Source organism: Somniosus microcephalus, chromosome 3 (assembly GCF_052327205.1).
Source record: "Somniosus microcephalus isolate GS21.2 chromosome 3, FLI_Smic_1.0, whole genome shotgun sequence".
NCBI classification, from domain to species: Eukaryota; Metazoa; Chordata; class Chondrichthyes; order Squaliformes; family Somniosidae; genus Somniosus; species Somniosus microcephalus.
In genome coordinates this window covers 125,867,844-125,891,701 of record NC_140989.1, presented here as the reverse complement: position 1 = coordinate 125,891,701, position 23,858 = coordinate 125,867,844, and the positions used below count along the sequence as shown (strand labels likewise).

The window sequence follows — 23,858 nt, the reverse complement described above, 5'->3', positions numbered from 1 at the left end:
GCTGCATCCGACTCCCTGATCCAGGTCATTAATGTAAATTGTGAACAGCTGGGGGCCCAGGACAGATCCCTGTGGTACCCCACTTGTTACTGCCTGCCATTCAGAAAATGAGCCGTTTATTCCAACTCTCTGTTTTCTATCTGACAGCCAGTTCCCTATCCACGCCAATACTTTCCCCTTTATCCCATGAGCCTCAATTTTCCATGCTAATCTTTTATGTGGGACCTTATCGAAGGCCTTTTGGAAGTCCAGGTACACCACATCTACTGGCTCTCCCCCATCTATTCTACCAGTTACTCCCTCAAAAAATTCCAATAGATTAGTCAAGCACGATTTACCCTTTGTAAATCCATGTTGACTCTGTCCTATCCTGTCCCCATTTGCTAAGTGCTCCGCTATTTCATCCTTAATGATGGACTCCAGCATTTTGCCCACAACTGATGTAAGGCTTACAGGTCTGTAATTACCTGCTTTTTCCCTACCCCCCTTTTTGAATAGTGGGGTAACGTTAGCTACCCTCCAATCCATGGGCACTGTTCCCGAGTCTAATGAATTCTGAAAAATCATCCTTAGTGCATCCGCTATCTCTAGGGCCACCTCCTTCAGTACCCTAGGATGCATGTTATCAGGCCCTGGGGATTTGTCCACCTTCAATCCCTTTAGCTTCCTTAACACCATATCCTTAGAGATATTGATTTGCGTCAGTTCCTCCTTTGCCAATGTCCCTATTTTTCCCGATATCCCAGGGAGGTTTTTTGTGTCTTCCTTCGTAAAGACTGACCCAAAGTATGCATTTAGTTGATCTGCCATTTCCTTATTTCCCATTATATATTCCCCCGTATCTGACTGCAATGGACCAACTTTGGTTTTCACCAGTCTTTTCCTTTTGATATACTTATAAAAGCTTTTGGAGTTAGTTTTTATATTTTCCGCCAGCTTGTTTTCGTAAGCTATTTTGCCCCTCTTGATTATGCCCTTTGCCCTCCTTTGCTCTATCTTAAACTGTTCCCAATCTTCCGCTCTGGCGCTTTTTTTGGCTATTTTATACGCCCTATCTTTGGATTTTATGCTGTCTCTAATTTCCCCTGTTATCCACGGTTGAGTCACCTTTTTAGATTTCCTTTTATGCCAGATTGGTATAAACAATTTTTGCAATTTTGTCATTCTATCTTTAAATGTTTGCCATTGTTTATCTACCTCCAGTCCTCCCAGGAACGTTGTCCAATCAGACCTACTCAGTTCCCGTCTCATGGCATCATAATTCCCCTTGTTTAAATTCAGGACCTTAGTCTCTGAGTCAATTTCTTCGCTCTCCATTTCGAGTGAGAAATCGATCATGTTATGATCGCTCTGACCCAAGGGTCCCCGTACAACAAGATTACTGATTAGTCCCTTCTCATTGCACAGTACCCAGTCCAATATAGCCTGTTCCCGAGTTGGTTCCTCGACATATTGATCCAGATAACCATCCCTTAAACACTCAAGGAATTCCTCCTCCTCATTATTTTTACTGATTAGGCTAGTCCAATCTATATGTAAGTTAAAGTCACCTATGATGACAGCTGTGCTCTTATTGCACGCTTCTCTAATTTCCCTCGTGATGCCCTCCCTAACCTCTATTTTACTATTTGGAGGCCTATATACCACTCCTATTAATGTTTTTCGCCCCTCGCTATTTCTTAGCTCCACCCATATAGATTCTGTATTAACTGAGTTAATATCCTTCCTTTCAATTGCATTTATCCCCTTTTTTACTAGCAATGCTACCCCTCCTCCCTTTCTTTTTTGTCGATCCTTCCTAAATACTGAATACCCCTGTATGTTAAGCTCCCAGCCCTGCTCACCCTGCAACCATGTTTCCGTAATCCCAATTAGATCATAATTATTAACCTCTATTTCCACAGCTAATTCATCTACCTTGTTCCTGATGCTTCTCGCATTAAGGTATAAAACCCTCAGGCTTTTTTTATGCTCACATTTTTTATGAATTAGTTTGGCCCTTTGTTTTTTGTTCCTCACCCTTTTACCATTTATTTCTGTCTGCCTTTCACTTTCCTCTATTTCACTACATAGGTTTCTAGCCCCCTGCCATACTAGTTTAAATGCTCCCGAACTGCTTTATCAAAAATTACCCCGAGAACATCAGTTCCATCTCTGCACAGGTGTAGACCGTCCCTTTTGTATAGGTCACACCTACCACAAAACTGGTTCCAATGCCTCAAAAATTTAAAACCCTCCCTCTTACACCACTGCTCAAGCCACGTATTTAGCCTAACTATCCTGTTCTCTGTACTCTGATGCACTATCAATTGCTACAAAAGACTGGAGATTGAGAAAGTAATAAACAGGCTTTTATTACCAAAGAACAGAGCATGCCTCTTGTGGTTGCCTGGTATCCAAAAGGGCTGGAGGCTTCTGAGCAGCGACCTTTATACCCAGCCATGAGGGTGGAGCCAGGGGCGGAGTCAGCTGAGGCATGCACAGACAAGTACAACAATATGCAAGAGTGAACAACAGTACTAACAGTGAACAACAATACTAACAACAGTGGTTTACCACATTCACCCCTTGTTTAGAATTGAGTCCGGCGGGGTGAAGTGCACTAAAAATTCGTGTACTGAAGTCTATCAGGAGGCCTTGTAAGCCGTCCTGAGCGTCGCAGCAGCGGCGGTGATGGTGCAGCATCCAATGGTGAACCCGGTGTCTCGTTCAGAGGAGGTGTAGCAGGTGGCGGACCCTGGGGCTGCTGCATGCCGTCTACAGGGGTCAGAGCATGGGTAATGGGAGGTAGCAATGGTGGTCTCTCAGAGGCACCCGAAGGTGCGAGGTCCCGTGCGGGGACTGTGTCCTGGGGGTAGGCAGGAGTAGCGGTGGGTGGCGAAGAGGGTGTTTCAGGAGCACCTGCAGGTGCGAGGTCTCGAATGGAGACTGTGTCCTCCCGCCCGTCCGGGTACACCACGTAAGCATACTGCGGGTTGGCGTGGAGGAGGCTCACCCTCTCGACCAGGGGGTCCGCCTTATGGGTCCTCACGTGCTTCCGCAGTAGGACGGGACCTGGAGAAGTCAGCCATGTTGGTAGCGAAATCCCCGACGTGGACTTCCTGGGGAAGGAGAACATTCTCTCGTGAGGAGTGGCATTGGTGGGTGTACAGAGCAGCGACCGAATGGAATGGAGCGCCGCAGGGAGGACCTCCTGCCAGCGGGAGGTCGGAAGGCCCTTAGATTTTAAGTTTAAAAGGACTGCCTTCCAGACTGTCGCATTCTCCCTTTCCACCTGGCCGTTACCCCGGGGGTTGTAGCTGGTGGTCCTGCTTGTAGCAATGCCTCTCGCGAGCAGGTACTGCCGAAGTTCGTCGCTCATAAAAGATGAGCCCCTGTCGCTATGGATATAGCTAGGGAAACCGAACAAGGCGAAGAGGTCATTCAGACATTTAATGACCGTGGTACTGGTCATGTCCGAGCAAGGGATGGCAAACGGGAAACGGGAGTACTCATCAATTATATTGAGGAAGTACACATTGCGGTCAGAGGAGGGGAGGGGCCCTTTAAAATCGATGCTCAGCCGCTCGAAGGGGCGCGTGGCTTTGATCAGGCTCGCTCTGTCTGGCCTATAAAAATGCGGCTTGCACTCGGCACAGATCTGGCAGTTCCTGGTCATGGTCCTGACCTCCTCGATGGAGTAGGGCAGGTTACGGGATTTGATAAAATGGAAGAACCTGGTGACCCCCGGGTGGCAGAGGTCATTGTGGAGGGTCTGTAGCCTATCAACCTGCGCGTTGGCGCACGTACCACGTGATAGGGCATCTGGGGGCTCATTGAGTTTCCCGGGCCGGTACAAGATATCGTAATTGTAGGTGGAGAGTTCGATTCTCCACCTTAAGATCTTGTCATTCTTGATTTTGCCCCGCTGCTTATTATGAAACATAAAAGCCACTGAACGCTGGTCAGTGAGCAGGGTAAATCGTTTTCCGGCCAGGTAATGCCGCCAATGTCGCACGGCTTCCACAATGGCCTGGGCCTCCTTTTCGACAGAGGAGTGTCGAATCTCGGGGCCCTGGAGGGTCCTTGAGAAAAAGGCCACGGGTCTCCCCGCCTGGTTAAGGGTTGCAGCTAGGGCAAAGTCGGATGCGTCGCTCTCCACTTGAAAAGGAAGGGACTCATCCACAGCGTGCATTGTGGCCTTCGCAATGTCTCCTTTTATGAGAGTGAAGGCTGCACAGGCCTCTGCTGTCAGGGGGAAGGAGGCGGACTTGATGAGGGGTCGGGCTTTATCCGCATAGTTGGGCACCCACTGAGCATAGTAAGAGAAAAACCCCAGGCATCTCTTCAGTGCTTTCTGGCAGTGGGGGAGGGGGAGCTCCATAAGGGGGCGCATTCTATCGGGGTCTGGGCCGATGACTCCGTTCTCCACTACGCAGCCAAGAATAGCGAGGCGCGTACTACGAAACATACATTTGTCTTTGTTGTATGTGAGATTCAGCCGCTGGGCCGTCCGGAGGAATTTCTCTAGATTAACGTCGTGGTCCTGCTGGTCGTGGCCGCAGATGGTGACGTTGTCTAGATATGGGAAAGTGGCCTGGAGCGCGTTCTGGTCAACCATCCGGTCCATCTCCCGTTGGAAGACAGAAACTCCGTTGGTGACGCCGAAGGGAACTCTGAGAAAGTGATAGAGCCGACCGTCAGCTTCAAAAGCTGTGTACTGGCGGTCCTCAGCCCTGATGGGGAGCTGGTGGTATGCCGACTTCAGATCAATCGTCGAGAACACCCGGTATTGTGCTATCTGATTGACCATGTCAGATATGCGGGGGAGTGGGTATGCATCTAGTTGGGTGTAGCGATTGATCGTCTGGCTGTAGTCAATAACTAGGCGCTGTTTTTCGCCAGTCTTCACTACCACCACTTGTGCTCGCCATGGGCTGGTGCTACTTTCAATAATCCCTTCCTTCAGGAGTCTCGCTACCTCGGATTTAATGAAGCTCCTATCCCCAACACTGTAACGCCTGCTTTTGGTAGCGATGGGCTTACAGTTGCGGGTGAGGTTAGCGAACAAGGAGGGGGGGGGAACTTTAAGGGTGGAGAGGCTGCAAATGGTGCACGGCGGGCGATTTAAAAGCTGCTGGCTGCAGACTGTGAGTGGGGGGAGGGGTCCGTCATACGCTAATGTGACACTCTTAAGGTGGCACTGAAAATCCAACCCCAGTAGAACGGCAGCGCAGAGATGGGGCAGGACCAGAAGTTTAAAATTTTTGTATTCTGTGCCCCTTACTGAAAGGGTCACTACACAGTAGCCACCGACGTCCGCTGACTGGGCTTTGGAAGCCAAAGAGATCCGATGGCGCGTCGGCAGGACCGGGAGAGAGTAACTGCGCACCGTGTCGGGGTGGATAAAGCTCTCCGTGCTCCCGCTGTCAAAAAGGCAGGTAGTGGCGCGGCCGTTTACCGTAATATCCATCATGGACCTGGACAGTTGATGAGGGAGAGATTGGTCCAGCGTCACGGAGGCCAGCGTATGGTCGAGCGAGTCGATGTGGTCGTCAGATGAGGCGGTGGTTGAGTCCGGCTCCCCCGTGGTTGAAGTCGGAGGCGTCCAAGATGGCGGACAAAATGGCGGCGCCCACGGTCCCGATCCCCACGCGGCTGGGGGAGCCCAAGATGGCGGACAAGATGGCTGCGCCCACGGTTCGCACGCAGCGCTGCTGGCGTTAGCGGTCTTCCCTTTGCAGGCGCTAACGTAGTGACCTTTCTTCCCGCAGCCGGAGCAGGTAGCATTCTTCGCGGGGCAGCGTGCTCTAGGGTGTTTAGCTTGGCCACAAAAATAGCATTTTTGTGCCTTGGACATCGCTGCAGCAGTCGGAGGTGGCGGTCCCATGGCCCAAGATTGCGGCGTCCACGGCGCGGGGCGATGAGGGGAGAAAGCGTCCATATTTCTGTGGGCCGCGTCGAGCGAGAGCGCGAGGGACACTGCCTTTGTCAGGTCTATTTCACCCTTCTCCAGCAGCCTCTGCCGGGAGTAGTCGGACCTTAGACCCGCAACGAAAGCGTCTCGTATCAATCCCTCCGCATGTGCCGCGGCCGATACTTCCTTGCAGTCGCAGCCGCGTCCGAGTACCCGCAGTGCCCGTAGGAAGGCTTCCACCGATTCCCCGGGCTGCTGTCTGCGAGATCTTAAAAGGTGCCTGGCATAGACCGTGTTAACCGGGCGTGCATACTGCCCTTTCAGTAGGTCGATAGCCGCCGCGTAGGTCGTCGCATCTTGGATTAAAGTATAGACTTGGTGGCTCACCTTCGAGGCCAGGATTTTCAGTTTATTTTCATCAAGAGTCACGGTCGAGGCTTCCAGATACGCCTCAAAGCAACGCAGCCATTGTGCGAATTTAGTCGACGAACCCGCTTCTTGGGGGTCTAGGTCCAGGCATGTTGGTCTGAGGGCTCGCAGCAGCGCCTGCTGCTCAGCGTTTTGCGCCATCGGTTGATCAGCATCCGCAGCCAACATTTAACTTTGGTAATAAAATTGATGCACTATCAATTGCTACAAAAGACTGGAGATTGAGAAAGTAATAAACAGGCTTTTATTACCAAAGAACAGAGCATGCCTCTTGTGGTTGCCTGGTATCCAAAAGGGCTGGAGGCTTCTGAGCAGCGACCTTTATACCCAGCCATGAGGGTGGAGCCAGGGGCGGAGTCAGCTGAGGCATGCACAGACAAGTACAACAATATGCAAGAGTGAACAACAGTACTAACAGTGAACAACAATACTAACAACAGTGGTTTACCACATACTCTTACTAGCACGTGGCACTGGTAGTAATCCAGAGATTACTACCTTCGAGGTCCTACTTTTTAGCTTGGCTCCTAACTCCCTAAATTCTACTTGTAGGACCTCTTCCCTTTTTTTAGCTACGTCGTTGGTACCAACATGTATCACGACAACTGGCTGTTCCCCCTCCCCCTCCAGAATGTTCTGCACCCGCGCCGAGACATCCTTGACCCTTGCACCAGGGAGGCAACATACCATCCTGGAGTCTCGGTCGCGACCACAGAAACCCCTATCTACATCTTAAGGTTTTGAAAGAGGTGGCCATTGGGATAGTGGATGCATTGGCTGTCTATCTTCCAAAATTCTATAGATTCTGGAACAGTTCCTGCAGATTAGAGGATAGTAAATGTAACCCCGCTATTTAAGAAAGGAGGGAGAGAGAAAACGGGGAACTACAGACCTGTTAGCCTCACATCAGTAGTTGGGAAAATGCTGGAATCTATTATAAAGGATGCAATAACTGGGCACTTAGAAACTAATAGTAAGATTGGGCAGAGTCAACATGGATTCATGAAAGGGAAATCCTGTTTGACAAACCTATTGGAGTTCTTTGAGGATGTAACTAGTGGAGTAGACAAAGGGGAACCAGTAGATGTGGTGTATTTGGATTTTCAAAAGGCCTTTGATAAGGTCCCACTCAAGAGGTTGGTGAACAAAATTAGGGCGCATGGAATTGGGGGTAATATACTAGCATGGATTGAGAATTGGTTAACAGACAGAAAACAAAGAGTAGGGATAAACGGGTCTTTTTCAGGATGGCAGGCTGTGACTAGTGGGGTACCGCAAGGATCGGTGCTTGGGCCCCAGCTATTCACAATCTATATCAATGATTTGGATGAGGGAACTCAATGTAACATTTCCAAATTTGCTGATGATACAAAGCTAGGTGGTAGTGTCAGTTGTGAAGAGGATGTGAAGAGGCTTCAGGGGGATCTCGACAGGCTCAGTGAGTGGGCAAGAACATGGAAGATGGAATATAATGTGGATAAATGTGAAGTTATCCACTTTGGTAGAAAAACAGAAAAGCAGAGTATTTCCTAAATGGTGAAAGATTGGGGAATGCAGATGCTCAAAGGGACCTGGGTGTCCTTGTATATGAGTCACTGAAAGTGAATGTGCAGGTGCAGCAAGCCATTAGGAAGGCAAATGGTATGCTGGCCTTTATTACAAGAGGATTTGAGTACAGGAGTAAAGAAATCTTACTCCAATTATATAGGGCCTTGGTGAGACCACAACTGGAGTACAGTGTACAATTTTGATCTCCTTACCTAAGGAAGGATATACTTGCCATAGAGGGAGTGCAACGAAGATTCACGAGATTGATTCCTGGGATGGCGGAACTGTCGTATGAGAAGAGATTGAGTAAACTAGGCCTGTATTCTCTTGAATTCAGAAGAATGAGAGGGGGATCTCATTGAAGCATACAAAATTATTACAGGGCTTGATAGGGTGGATGCTGGGAGAATGTTTCCCTTGACTGGGGAGTCTAGAACCAGGGGCCACAGCCTCAGGATAAAGGGTAGGCCATTCAGGACTAAGATGAGAAGAAATTTCTTCACACAGAGGGTGGTGAATCTTTGAAATTCTCTACCCCTGGGGGCTGTGAAGGCTCAGTCATTGGCTATATTCAAAACAGAAGTCGATAGATTTCTGACTAGTAAGGGCATCAAGGGATATGGTGACAGGGCCGGTGAATGGAGTTGAGGCAGAAGATCAGCCATGATCTTATTGAATGGCAGAGCAGGCTTCAATGGCCGAATGGCCTACTCCTGTTCCTATTTCATATGTTCTTATTTGATAGAGATGTTTAAAATTATGAATGGTGTTGATAGAGTAACTAAGGAGAAACTGTTTCCAGTGGCAGAAGAGTCGGTAACCAGAGGACACAGATTTAAGATGATTGACAAAAGAACCAGAGGCGACATGAGGAAACATTTTTTTATGCAGCGAGTTGTTATGATCTGGAATGCACTGCCTGAAAAGGTGGTGAAAGCAGATTCACTAGTAACTTTCAAAAGAGAATTAGATAAATACTTGAAGGGAAAAAATTTACAGGGATATCGGAAAAGAGCAAGGGAGTGGGACTAATTGGATAGCTCTACCAAAGAGCTGGCACGGTGGGCCGAATGGTTCATTCTGTGCTGTATCATTCTCTGATTCTATGAATTCCTAACAGTCCTTGCCAGATATGGTTGGCGGCATCTTGTTGGGTGTGGCCAATAGGCTGCGATGCCCATTGTTTGCCTTCTTTCATGCAGTCCCACTGAAAGCATGACAAACTGTGATTGGAGTGTTTCAACCAGTATTATAAAAGAAAGAACGACTTGCATTTATACTGCACCTTTCATAATATCAGAACATCCCAAAACACTTTTCAGTCAATTAAGAACTTTTGACACAAAAGCAAAATACTGCGGCTGCTGGAAATCTGAAATAAAAACAGAATAATGCTGGAAATACTCAGCAGGTCAGGCAGTATCTGTAGAGAGAGAAACAGAGTTAATGTTTCAGGTCGATGACTTTTTGTCAGAACTTTTGAAGTGTAGTCACTGTTGTAATGTAGGAAACACAGCAGGTCTCAGAAACAGCAATGTGATAACGACCAGATCATCTGATTTTTTTGATGTTGGATGAATATTGGCCAGGACACCAGGAAGAACTCCACTGCTCTTCTTCAAAATAGTGCCATGGGATCTTTTACATCCACCTGAGCGGGCAGATGGGGCCTTGGTTTAATGTCTCATCTGAAAGACGGCACCTCCGACAATGCAGCAATCCCTCAGTGCACTGGAGTGCCAGCCTAGATTTTTGTGCTCTAGTCTCTGGAGCGGGACTTGATCCTACAACTTTCTGATTCAGAGATGAGAGTGCTACCAACTGAGCCACAGCTTGCACCTTATGGTTGGTTAAACCATCACAGTCAGGTCTGTTTCCTCAGCCTCTCTTGGTATTTGGAGCATCCAAATACACGAATCCTCTGGCCAAAGGGAAATGTGTGGAGCTCTCTCAGTAGATACACATGTGAGGGCACCAGCAGTGGGCACAGGACTCCCCTGGTGCACCCTGATCTGCCTGGCATCCCTCCATTTACAGTACTGATGAAGCTGTGGGGGGGGGGAGGAGAATAAAGTAGCCAAACTATTTCATAAAGTCTCCTGCAAACTAAGTGTCAGCAAGAAAAAAAGGAAGAAAAATGGTGCAGAAATAGCCTTAAAATTGTTCACTGAATCTTACTAGGCCATTTAAGCTTACTTCCATATATAGCACAGTGCCTAGCAACCCTAGAAGTCGATTAAATATAGGAATGAAGAACATTGTGCGTAATGCATGTTGGATACATTTTTCAATGACGTCAATCAGCCTTCATTTTAATGGTTCTGGCTTTCTGCTGCCAATTATTCTTTAACTGGAAATGCATGCGGAACACGAGCTTGGTGAAGATCTGGTGGACTGGGTTTCTACCTCTACAACCTGTCACAATTTGGTGCACATGGGACATAAGAGTGATGAAAATCACCTCCTGACCAAATGCAGCAAGGCCAAATTCCTTCCGACATGGGGGCTGATCTTCAACTTCTACCTGAAAATATCAGCGGGGCGGCTGGGCTGCCTGCCCGATGGGAACATTGGGAAGCCATTTATTAATGTAGATAAATGTGAACAGGTGAACAAATCATTAAAATAAGAACACAAGAAATAGGAGCAGGAGCAAGCCATTCAGTCCCTCGAGCCTGCTCCGCCATTTAATGAGATCATGGCTGATCCAATTTTGGCCTCAACTCCACTTTCCTGCCTGCTCCCCATAACCCTTGACTCCCCTGTTGCTCAAAAATCTGTCTATCTCTGCCTTGAATATATTCAATGACTCAGCTTCCACAGCTTTCTGGGATAAAGAATTCCAAAGATTCAGGACACTCAGAGAAGAAATTCCTCCTCATCTCCGTCTTAAATGGGCGACCCCTTATTCTGAGACTATGCCTCCTCGTTCTAGATTCCCTGATGAGGGGAAACATCCTCTCAGCATCTACCCTGTCCAACCCCCTCAGAATCTTATATGTTTCAATAAGATCACCTCTCATTCTTCTAAACTCCAATGAGTATAGGCCCAAACTGCTCAACCTTTCCTCATAAGACAACCCTTCCATCTCAGGAATCAACCTAGTAAACCTTCTCTGAACTGCCTCCAATGCAAGTATATCCCTCCTTAAATAAGGGGGCCAAAACTGTACGCAGTACTCCAGGCTTGGTCTCACCAGCGCCCTATACAGTTGTAGCAAAACTTCCCTACTTTTATGTTCTATCCCCCTTGAAATAAAGGCCTACATTCCATTTGCCTTCCTAATTACTTGCTGCATCTGCATGTTAACTTTTTGTGTTTCATGTACGAGGACAACCAAATCCCTCTGTACCGCAGCATTGTGTAATCTTTCTCCATTTAAATAATATTTTGCTTTTCTATTCTTCCTACCAAAGTGAATAACCTCACATTTACCCACATTATACTCCCTCTGCCAAATTCTTGCCCACTCACTTAACCTATCTATATCCCTTTGCAAACTCTTTATGTCCTCCTCACAACTTGCTTTCCCACCTATCTTTGTATCGTCTGCAAATTTGGCTACAATACACTCACTTCCTTCATCCAAGTTATTAATATAGATTGAAAATAGTTGAGGCCCCAGCACTGATCCCTGTGGCACACCACTAGTTATAGATTGCCATCCTGAAAATTACCCATTTATCCCAACTCTCTGTTTTCTGTTAGTTAGCTAATCCTCTATCCAATCTAATATATTACCCCCAACACCATGAGCTCTTTTCTTATGCAGTAACCTTTTATGTGGCACCTTATCGAATGCCTTTTGGAAATCCAAATACACCACATCCACTGGTTTCCCTTTATCCACCCTACTCGTTACCTCCTCAAAGAACTCTAATAGATTTGTCAAACACGATTTCCCTTTCATAAAACCATGTTGACTCTGTTTGATTGTATTATGGTTTTCTAAATGCCCTGCTACTACTTCCTTAATAATTGATTCGAGCATTTTGCCAATGACAGATGTTAGACTAACTGGCCTATAGTTTCCTCTTTTTTTGAATAAGGGCGTTACATTTGCGGTTTTCCAATCCGCAGGGACTTTTCCAGAGTCAAGGGAATTTTGGAAGATTACAACCAATGCATCCACTATCTCTGTAGCCACTTCTTTTAAGATGCAGGCCATCAGGTCCAGAGGACTTGTAAGCCTTTAGACCCATAAGTTTGCCTAGCACTTTTTCTCCAGTGATAGTGATTGTTTTAAGTTCCTCCCTCCATTTTGCCCCTTGATTTTCTACTATTACTGGGATGTTTTCAGTGTCCTCTACTGTGAAGACAGTTACAAAATATTACTTCAATGCCTCAGCCATTTCCTTGTTTCCCATTATTATTTCCCCAGTCTCGTCCTCTAAGGGACCAATGTTTATTTTAGCTACTCTCTTCCTTTTTATATACTTGTAGAAGCTCTTACTGTCAGTTTTTATATTTCTTGCTAGTTTACTCTCATAAGGTATTTTCTCCTTTTTTGTTATTTTTTTAGTCATCCTTTACTGGTTTCTAAAATTTTCCCAATCTTCTGGCCTACCACTAATCTTTGCAACATTGTATGCCTTTTCTTTCAATTTGATACCATCCTTAACTTCCTTGGTTAGCCATGGTTGTTCATCCTTCTCTTCGAGTCTTTCTTTCTCACTGAAATATATCTTTGTTGAGAGTCATGAAATATCTCTTTAAATGTCTGCCGCTGCTTTTCTACCGTCTTACCTTCTAAACTATTTTCCCAGTCCACTTTAGCCAACTCTCTCCTCATACCTTTGTAATTGCCTTTATTTAAATTTAATACTCTAGTTTCAGACCCAAGTTTCTCACCCTCAAACTGAATGTGGAATTCTATCATGTTATGATCACTCTTCCCTAGAGGATCCTTTACTATGAGATCATTAATTAATCCTGTTTCATTGCACATTACCAGATCTAAAATAGCCTGTTCCCTGGTCGATTCCACAACGTATTGTTCCAAGAAACTGTCCCAAATACACTCTTGAACTCGTCCTCAAGGCTGCCTTTGCCAATTTGATTTGTCCAATCTATATGAAGATTAAAATCGCCCACGATTATTGCAGTACCTTTCTTACAAGCCCCCCATTATTTCTTGATTTATACTCTGTCCTATGGTGAAGCTGCTGTTAGGGGGCCTATAGACTACTCCCACCAGTGCCTTTTTTCCCTTACTATTCCTTACCACCACCCAAATTGATTCTACATCTGGAACTTCCAAGCCAAAATCATTTCTCACTATTGTACTGATCTCATCCTTTATTAACAGAGCTACCCCACCTCCTTTTCCTTTCTGTCTATCCTTCCAAAATGTCAAATACCCCTGAATATTCAGTTCCCAGCCTTGGTCACATTACAACCACGTCTCTATGATGGCTATTAGAACATACCCATTTACTTATATTTGTGCCGTCAATTCATCTATCTTGTTACGAATGCTACATGCATTCAGATAAAGAGCCTTTAATTTTGTCCTTTTATCATTTTTCCCTACTCTGACCTTATTTGCTGGTGCACTCCTATGTTTGTACGCTCTGTCCCTTCCTGTCACACTCTGGTTTTCATTGCCCATATCGCTACCCTGCACTATTGCCTTGTCTTTTCTCTTTAACTTTCTAAATTTCTCCTCGCTTGAATCCTTCCCCCCACTATTTAGTTTAAAGCCCTATCTACAGCCCAAATATTCAATTCGCCAGGACACTGGTCCCAGCATGGTTCAAGTGAAGGCCATCCCAACAGAACAGCTCCCTCTTTCCCCAGTACTGGTGCTAGTGCCCCATGAATCGAAATCCATTTCTCCCACACCAATCCTTGAGCCACGCATTCAACTCTCTGATCTTATTGACCTTATGCCAAATTGCTCGTGGCTCAGGTAGTAAACATAGAAACATAGAAGATAGGAGCAGGAGTAGGCCATTCGGCCCCTCGAGCCTGTTCTGCCATTTAATGAGATCATGGCTGATCATCCAAATTCAATACCCTGTCCCTGCTTTCTTCCCATATCCCTTGATCCCTTTAGCCTTAAGAAATATATCCAACTCCTTCTTGAATACATTTAATAAGTTGGCCTCAACTGCCTTCTGTGGTAGAGAATTCCACAGGTTCACCACTCTCTGGGTGAAGAAATTCCTCCTCATCTCAGTCCTAAATGGCTTACCTCTTATCCTTAGACTGTGACCCCTGGTTCTGGACTCCCCCGCCATCGGGAACATCCTTCCTGCATCTAGTCTGTCTAGTCCTGTTAGAATTTTATAAGTTTCAATGAGATCCCCTCTCATTCTTCTAAACTCTAGCAAATATAAGCCCAATTGACCCAATCTCTCTTCATACGTCATTCCTGCCATCCCAGGTATCAGTCTGGTGAATCTTTGCTGCGTTCCCTCCATGGCAAGAACATCCTTCCTCAGATAAGGCGACCAAAACTGCACACAATACTCAAGGTGTGGTCTCACCAAGGCCCTGTACAACTGCAGCAAGACATCCTTGCTCCTGTACTCGAATCCTCTCGCTAGGAAGGCCAACATACCATTTGCACCTGCATGCTTACCTTCAGCGACTGGTGCACAAGGACACCCAGGTCTCGTTGCACTTCCCCTTTTCCCAATCTATTGCCGTTCAGGTAATAATCTGTCTTCCTGTTTTTGCCACCAAAGTGGATAACCTCGCATTTATCCATATTATACTGCATCTGCCATGCATCTGCCCAATCACCCAACCTGTCCAAATCATCCTGGAGTTTCTCTGCATCCTCCTCACAACACACACACCCGCCCAGCTTTGTGTTGTCTGCAAACTTGGAGATATTACATCTAGTTCCCTCGTCTAGATCATTAATATATATTGTGAATAACTGGGGTCCTAGCACCGATCCCTGCGGTACCCCACTAGTCACTGCCTGCCACTCGGAAAAAGACCCGTTTATTCCAACTCTTTGCTTCCTGTCTGCCAACCAGTTCTCTATCCCAGTCAGTACCTTACCCCCAATCCCATGTGCTTTAACTTTGCATGCCAATCTCTTATGCGGGACCTTATCGAAAGCCTTTTGAAAGTCCAAATACACCACATCCACTGGTTCTCCCTTATCTATTCTACCAGTTACATCCTCAAAAAATTCCAGTAGATTATTCAAGCATGATTTACCTTTTGTAAATCCATGTTGACTTTGTCTGATCCTGTCACTGTTTTCCAAGTGCACTGCTATTACATCTTTTATAATGGACTCATTTTCCCCACTACTGATGTCAGGCTTGCTGGTCTATAATTCCCCGTTTTCTCTCTACCACCTTTTTTAAATAGTGGGGTTGCATTAGCTACCCTCCAATCCATGGGAACTATTCCAGAGTCTATAGAATTTTGGAAGATGACCAGCAATGCATCTACTATTTCTAGGGCCACTTCCTTAAGTACCCTAGGATGTAGATTATCAGGCTCTGGGGATTTATCGGCCTTCAATGCCATCAATTTCCCTAACACCATTTCCCTACAAATACTGATTTCATTCAATTCCTCCCTCTCATTAGACCCTATGTTCCCCGACATCTCTGGAAGGTTATTTGTGTCCTCCTTTGTGAAGACAGAACCGAAGTATGTGTTTAAATGGTCTGCCATTTCTTTGTTCCCCATTATACATTCCCCTGATTCTGATTGCAAGGGACCTATGCTTGACTTCACCAATCTTTTTCTCTTCACATATCTATAGAAGCTTTTACAGTCAGTTTTTATGTTCCCTGAAAGCTTACTCTCATATTCTATTTTCCCCCTCTTAATTAATCCCTTTGTCCTCCTTTGCTGAATCCTAAACTGCTCCCAATCCTCAGGTTTGCTGCTTATTCTGCCTCTGGTAATCCAGAGATTATTACCTTTGTGGTTCTGCTTCTTAATTTAGACCCTAGCTGCGCATACTCCCTCAGCAGAACCTCTTTCTTAGTCTTACCTATGTCGTTGGTTCCTATGTGAACCATGACAACTGGATCCATCCCCTCCCACTCAAAGTTTCTCTCCAGCCCCGAGGAGATGTCCTTAACCCTGGCACCGGGCAGGCAACGCAGCCTTTGGGACTCACGCTCTCGGCTGCAGAGAACAGTATCTATCCCCCTAACTATACTGTCTCCTACCACTACGACATTCGTTTTTACACCCCTCCCCCCCACTTGAATGGCCCCCTGTACCATGGTGCCCTGGTCAGTTTGCTCACCCTCCCTGCAGTCCCTGCTCTCGTTCACACAGGCTGCAAGAACCTTGTACCTGTTGGACAAGTGCAAGGGCCGAGGCTCCTCCAATGCTACCTCCTGGATCACCATATCTGCCTCACTCGCAGTCACACACTCCTATCCTTGATCACGGGCCAAATCTGAAGGTGTGACTGCCTCCTGGAATAAAGTGTCCAGGTAACTTTCTCCCTCCCTGATGTATCACAATGTCTGCAGCTCGGACTCCAGCTCATCGACTCTGAGCTGAAGTTCCTCGAGCTGCAGACACTTACTGCAGATGTGGTCACCCTGGATCACACTGGTGGCCACCAGCTCCCACATGCTACAGCTGCAACACATCACCTGCCTTGCCATCTCTATTGTATTTTATTTAATTAATTATGTAAATATCAATCAATTATCTATTTATAGTTTTTAATCTAGGTAAACTAGGTAATAACCTTGTTTAATTTATTAAAATTATTAAAATAAGTTTAGCTAATTATAAATTTAAGTTATATGCAATAGGTCTTTACTGTAACTTAGCCCTCAGTCCTAAGAGAAAATAAATACTCACCACCAATCACCTACCTGCTTACCTATAATGTCACACTTTGATTTTTTGTTATTGAATTGGAGCCTCGCTGCTCCTCCCCCATTGGCTCTGCTCTCAGGCCTCCTCTCACCACGCTCTTTATTCTGCTCCCACTGCTGCTCCGGTTCCACCCAGGTCCGCTGGCTCTGCTCTCGGGCCTCCTCTCACCGTGCTCTTTATTCTGCTCCTGCTGACGCTGCTGTTCAACCCAGGTCCGCTGGCTCTGCTCTCGGGCCTCCTCTCACCGCGCTCTTTATTCTGCTCCTGCTGCTGCTCCGGTTCCACCCAGGTCCGCTGGCTCTGCTCTCGGGCCTCCTCTCACCACGCTCTTTATTCTGCTCCTGCTGACGCTCCGGTTCCACCCAGGTCCGCTGGCTCTGCTCTTGGGCCTCCTCTCACCACGCTCTTTATTCTGCTCCCGCTGCTGCTCCGGATCCACCCAGGTCCGCTGGCTCTGCTCTCGGGCCTCCTCTCACCGCGCTCTTTATTCTGCTCCCACTGCTGCTCCGGTTCCACCCAGGTCCGCTGGCTCTGCTCTCGGGCCTCCTCTCACCATGCTCTTTATTCTGCTCCCGCTGCTGCTCCGGATCCGCCCAGGTCCGTTGGTTCTGCTCTCAGGCCTCCTCTCACCACGCTCTTTATTCTGCTCCTGCTGACGCTGCGGTTCCACCCAGGTCCGCTGGCTCTGCTCTCGGGCCTCCTCTCGCCGCGCTCTTTATTCTGCTCCCGCTGACACTGCAGATCCACCCAGGTCCGCTGGCTCTGCTCTCGGGCCTCCTCTCGCCGCGCTCTTTATTCTGCTCCCGCTGACATTCGGATCCACCCAGGTCCGCTGGCTCTGCTCTTGGGCCTCCTCTTGCTGCGCTTTTTATTCTGCTCCCACTGATGCTGCGGTTCCACCCAGGTCCGCTGGCTCTGCTCTTGGGCCTCCTCTCGCTGTGCTCTTTATTCTGCTCCTGCTGCTGCTCCGGTTCCACCCAGGTCCGCTGGCTCTGCTCTCGGGTCGCCTCTCGCCGCGCTCTTTATTCTGCTCCCGCTGACACTGCAGATCCACCCAGGTCCGCTGGCTCTGCTCTCGGGCCTCCTCTCGCCGCGCTCTTTATTCTGCTCCCGCTGACATTCGGATCCACCCAGGTCCGCTGGCTCTGCTCTTGGGCCTCCTCTTGCTGCGCTTTTTATTCTGCTCCCACTGATGCTGCGGTTCCACCCAGGTCCGCTGGCTCTGCTCTTGGGCCTCCTCTCGCTGTGCTCTTTATTCTGCTCCTGCTGCTGCTCCGGTTCCACCCAGGTCCGCTGGCTCTGCTCTCGGGTCGCCTCTCACCGCGCTCTTTATTCTGCTCCTGCTGCTGCTCCGGTTCCACCCAGGTCCGCTGGCTCTGCTCTCGGGCCTCCTCTCACCGCGCTCTTTATTCTGCTCCTGCTGCTGCTCCGGTTCCACCCAGGTCCGCTGGCTCTGCTCTCGGGCCTCCTCTCACCGCGCTCTTTATTCTGCTCCTGCTGCTGCTCCGGATCTGCCCAGGTCCGCTGGCTCTGCTCTCGGGCCTCCTCTCACCGCGCTCTTTATTCTGCTCCTGCTGACGCTGCGGTTCCACCCAGGTCCGCTGGCTCTGCTCTCGGGCCTCCTCTCACCGTGCTCTTTATTCTGCTCCTGCTGCTGCTCCGGATCCACCCAGGTCCGCTGGCTCTGCTCTCGGGCCTCCTCTCACCGTGCTCTTTATTCTGCTCCTGCTGCTGCTCCGGATCTGCCCAGGTCCGTTGGTTCTGCTCTCAGGCCTCCTCTCACCGCGCTCTTTATTCTGCTCCTGCTGACGCTGCGGTTCCACCCAGGTCCGCTGGCTCTGCTCTCGGGCCTCCTCTCACCGCGCTCTTTATTCTGCTCCCGCTGACACTGCGGATCCACCCAGGTCCGCTGGCTCTGCTCTCGGGCCTCCTCTCGCCGCGCTCTTTATTCTGCTCCTGCTGACACTGCGGATCCACCCAGGTCCGCTGGCTCTGCTCTTGGGCCTCCTCTCGCTGCGCTCTTTATTCTGCTCCTGCTGATGCTGCGGTTCCACCCAGGTCCGCTGGCTCTGCTCTCGGGCCTCCTCTCGCCGCGCTCTTTATTCTGCTCCTGCTGACGCTGCGGTTTCACCCAGGTCCGCTGGCTCTGCTCTTGGGCCTCCTCTCGCTGCGCTCTTTATTCTGCTCCCGCTGACACTGCGGATCCACCCAGTTCCGCTGGCTCTGCTCTTGGGCCTCCTCTCGCTGCACTCTTTATTCTGCTCCTGCTGATGCTGCGGTTCCACCCAGGTCCGCTGGCTCTGCTCTCGGGCCTCCTCTCGCCGCGCTCTTTATTCTGCTCCTGCTGACGCTGCGGTTCCGCCCAGGTCCGCTGGCTCTGCTGATCAGCAAAGTAATTTAAAATGCTAACAAAGCACTGGAATCTATTTCTAGGGTCTAGAATTCAAAAGTAGTGAAGTTATGTTAAACTTGTATAGGATCCTGGTCAGGCCTCACTTAGGAGTACAGTTCTGGTCTCCATTCTATAAAAAGGACAAATCTACAGTATCTGGAATATTCTACAGTAATTGTAAAAATCTTCAGTTCAGGCATAGTGCAAAATCACAATGAAAATATTTCTTTGGATGATTTGTCTGTATTGAATTCCTTGGGGTTACATCTAGAAACCATGAGCACCATAGAGGTGAAAAGCAAAGGACAATGATGAGAAATCTGATTATGCATACCACACCACAATCCCAGTGGGTAGTGAAGGGATAATTACAAGTCCTAGCCCTGTCTGGGCTACCCCAGATCAGGCGTATTCCCCAGACGTTCACCTTCAACTTAAGTTAGAGATAGCTGAATTCCATAAGACGCTTAAATGGGTCTAAAGGTTCAGGCTATCTCTCCCTAAAGGAAAGGAATGACTGAAGATGTTACCGTCCTCCAGATAGCACTTTTAATAAGTTTAACTAGACTGTAACTTTCCGGATATTGTGAGGGTCCGGAATACCCCCCAGAATTCTGCAACTCCTTACAAAAGAGTGTACAGAAATTGGGTTCGCGAGTTTATACAGAATTACTCTTTGAGACAATTCTAAAAATATAGTTTTATTTAAGAGCTGACATTCAGTTAACAGCTGTTGAATCAGTCGCAACATTAACAATTCAAAATACAGATAGCTTACATTTCTTATTTCTCAGAAATCCTTATTCTCAAATCTTTACTTCGTTACATTTCTACTTTTCTTACTTATCTCTAAATCCAGATTATCCACCAAAATCAATTACTTTGATTACCCGAGACTCAAAGTTAAAAACTTACAGATGGTCTGTGAAGTTGAGAAATGCTTGGCCCGTTCAGCGAGTTCTGACTTTCTGTTTGAAAAGCTCTTATTTTTATACCCTTTTTGCAGTGGTTTATTCTTTGAAGTTCTCTGCTGATGTCAGCTAATTGTCTTTATTGATTCTCTCTTTTGAATGCTTTCTATCTTACTGTCAATTCAACTATTGCATGCATAATTATGTCTCTATCTTTAGGTGTTTCAAAAACCATCATAAAAACAATATGACAGCTATAGTTTCTGTTTGATGCCATTCTTACAAAATTCTTTCATTCAATTCTTAATATTGGCTTTACTGGTTTTTAACAGACATTGTGACTCCGTGGTGTTCCAAGTTCAATACAAAAACAATGTAATTGCTTGGTGTCTCTATTGAAGAGATATTTTCAAAGTGTTCTTGTTGGTATCATATTTACTATGTATATATTAAAGACACTTTGACTAGGGTGGTTCATGCATTTCTAGCTATCTCAATTGGTTGCATATTTAATCGTGTTTCCTGTCTTCCAAGTTTAACATAAAAACTATTTGACCAGCAGGTGTTTCTTTTACTTGATGTCATCTTTTCAAAGGCACATGCCTCTTTTAATGTTTGTGTTTCTGTTTTACGTGTTAGTTCTTAACACTTTAAACTGGGCATTTTCATTGTATTGGTTGCAAACCATAGACCTTTTGGAAGCACCAATGGTTTGCTTCAATCTTTCATTGTTTTAGTATATTTAACTAATTCCCATTTCAAAGCTTGTGTTTTTTTACAACTTTGTTTAACAACTGATCTTTATCTCAGAATATTTCTGTTTGCAGCCTGTGTCTCCAAGGCTTTCCAGACTTTTAAACCCAGTATATCATGTATTAATAATATCAGTATTCTGTTCATATTATGGTGTATCTTTTTGAAACATGGTGTATTCCCTCACAGTAGAAGGTTCAGTCCTTACATTATATTGCAGAGTAGCAGGAGAACCTCCATATAGCCATCTCTGCATAAGACTACGACCATACAAACAATGATGGATGGGTGAAGACCCTCTGGTTCATCCAGCCTGAACCACACCATGTGTATCTCAATATATACGCTCTCCACCCCACCCAAAAACCATGCGATCTCCTGGGAGAGGCAGAAAAACAGATAAAAACCCAGGCCAATTTGGGGGAAAAAAATCTGGGGAATTCCTCTCCGACCCCCCGCCCCTGCCGCAGGTGATCAGAATTAGTCCAGGAGATCACTCTGGCCCTGATAATTCCTCACAGTACCACAGAAACCAAAGCTTGGCATCATCGAATTGTTACATCTCGGTTTATATTGTTTTTTTCCCACATTTTTTTAGGAGCAGTTATATAATGTTTGATGTGATGCCAAAGATGGCATTCGATTCTCTAAGATTTAGTATTTCTCATCTATCTGCCCACATTTATGTTATCCAAAAGTCTCCATTTTAAAGAGATTGGGGTAGAATTTCCACAGGGCTTCTCCCAATCTCCCACAGAGCAGATAATCAGCAGAAACTGGAACAGCGTAAATTCCCATTTGCACCATCACTCCGGTATTTCCACCGATTTTCCACCAAAGTGACGGCAGCTAATCGGGATTATCCTTGTGGAAATACTACACCGGGGTTCATGTACCGTCTTGATCTTCCTTTCCTCTTGCCAATAAAAGCAACAACTTGCATTTATTATGGCACCATTGATGTCAAATGGTTGATGGGTGTTTTTGTGACCGGAAGGCTATTTCCAGTGGGGTTCCGCAGGGCTCAGTACCAGGTCCCTTGCTTTTTGTGGTATATATCAACAATCTTGACTTGAATATAGGGGGTATGATTAAGAAGTTTGCAGATGATACTAAAATCGGCTGTGTGGTTGATACTGAAGAAGGAAGCTGTAGACTGCAAGAAGATATCAATAAATTGGTCAGGTGGACAGAACAGTGGCAAATGGAATTCAATCCGTAGAAGTGTGAGGTAATGCATTTGGGGAGGGCTAACAAGGAAAGGGAATACACATTAAATGGTGGGACACTGAGTAGTGTAGAGGAACAAAGGGACCTTGGAGTGCATGTCCACAGATCCCTGAAGGTAGCAGGCCAAGTAGATAAGGTGGTTAAGAGGGCATATGGAATGCTTGCCTTTATTAGCCGTGGCATTGGATACAAGAACAGGGGGGTTATGCTTCAACTGTATAAAACACTAGTCAGGCCTCAGCTAGAGTACTGCATGCAGTTCTGGTCACCACATTACAGGAAAGATGTGACTGCACTAGAGAGGGTGCAGAGGAGATTTACAAGGATGTTGCCGGGAGTAGAAGTAAAAAGCCCCAGCCTGTTCAATCTTGCCTGATAGCTGTAATCTCTCAGTTCTGCTACCTAGATAGCAATGTTATGGAGCTGGAAGTATCCAGTCTTTGTGATGCCGAGGATATGGGGTCGGTAGCTTAGCTCGGGATTGAATGGGATGCCAAGGTTGGGAACAGTCTGGTTCAGCCTGAGATGGATTCAGTCTTCTCAATGTTTAGCTGGAAGAAATTGCAACTCTACCAAGACTGGATGTTGGACAAGCAGTCTGGCAACAGAAAAGCAGTGGAAGGGGTCGAGAGAGGTGGTGGAGAGGTAGAGCTGGGTGTTGTCAGCTTACATGTGGAAGCTGACCCCATGTCTGCAGATGATATCACCACAGTGCAGTGTGTAGATGAGGAAGTGGTGGGGGTCAAGGATAGATGCTTGGAGGGACTATCTAGGTAACTGTGTGGAGGCGGGAAGAGAAGCCATTGATGGAGACATAATCAAGTAAGTGCAGTCTTACCAAGCTGTACAGTAAAGGAGAGAGGCGTTGGAGGTGGATGGTGTGGTTGATAATGTCAATGGCTACAGAGAGGTCAAGGAAGACAAACAGAGATAATGCGGTCACAGAGGATGTCATTTGTGACTTTGATTACGGCTGTTACAGTACTGTGGCAGCGGATAAAAACCTGATTGAAGAGATTCACAGATGGAGTTGCTGGTCTAGATTTAGGAGACAACAGCAGGTTCAAGAATTTTGGAGAGGAAAGGGAGGTTGGAGATGGGGTGATAGCAAGGACAAAGGGGTTGAGAGTGAGATTTTTGAAGGGGGGTGCTAATGGTGGCTTTGAAAGAGGGGGACCTTTTATGACGTCAGTTAGCATGGGGGGCAGGAAGGGAAGTTGGGTGGTCAGCAGTTTAGGAGGAATGTGGTTAAGGGAGCAGGAAGTTCAGTTCTGCAAATCCTTCTTTATAGTTTAAAGCTTGTGTTCATGAACTACCCGAGTCGCTCTTCTCTGAATCTTCTGCAATGCAGAAACCTCATCTGTTCTATTTAAGATTCTACACCATACTGGGGAGTCTTAGACTAGAGTACATAGTCTAAAAATTAGAGCCAGGCCTATCAAGAGTGAAGTTAGGAAACACTTCTACGCGCAAAGGATGGTAGAAGTTTGGAACTCTCTTCCGCAAACAGCAATTGATGTTAAGTCAATTGTTCATTTTAAATCTGAGATTGATAGATTTTTGTTAATCAAAGGTATTAAGGGATATGAGGCAAAGGCGGGTATATGGAGTTAGGTCACAGATCAGCCATGATCTCATTGAATGACGGAACAGGCTCGAGGGGCTAAATGGCCTACTCCTGTTCCTATGTTCCCATGGATGCCGAGCTTTGGGAGGACCCATCACTTGTAGGATCCGGCAAGGGTCACACTCTAGATTTGGGCCCACAACAATCAACGGGCTTGATGCAGACTGGCAGCAAAAAAAAAGAAAAACAAATGCATATTTTGAAAAATAAGTTTTAAAAGTAATATTTTACCTGAAACTATTAATATA

The 23,858-nt window shown here is 46.7% G+C and overlaps 1 protein-coding gene across 2 annotated transcripts in view; it reads left to right on the top strand.

Moving 5' to 3' along the window:
- The window catches only part of sertad2b (SERTA domain containing 2b), a 542,965-nt gene that overhangs the window by 247,676 nt on the left and 271,431 nt on the right, over positions 1-23,858 (top strand). The window lies entirely within an intron of this gene.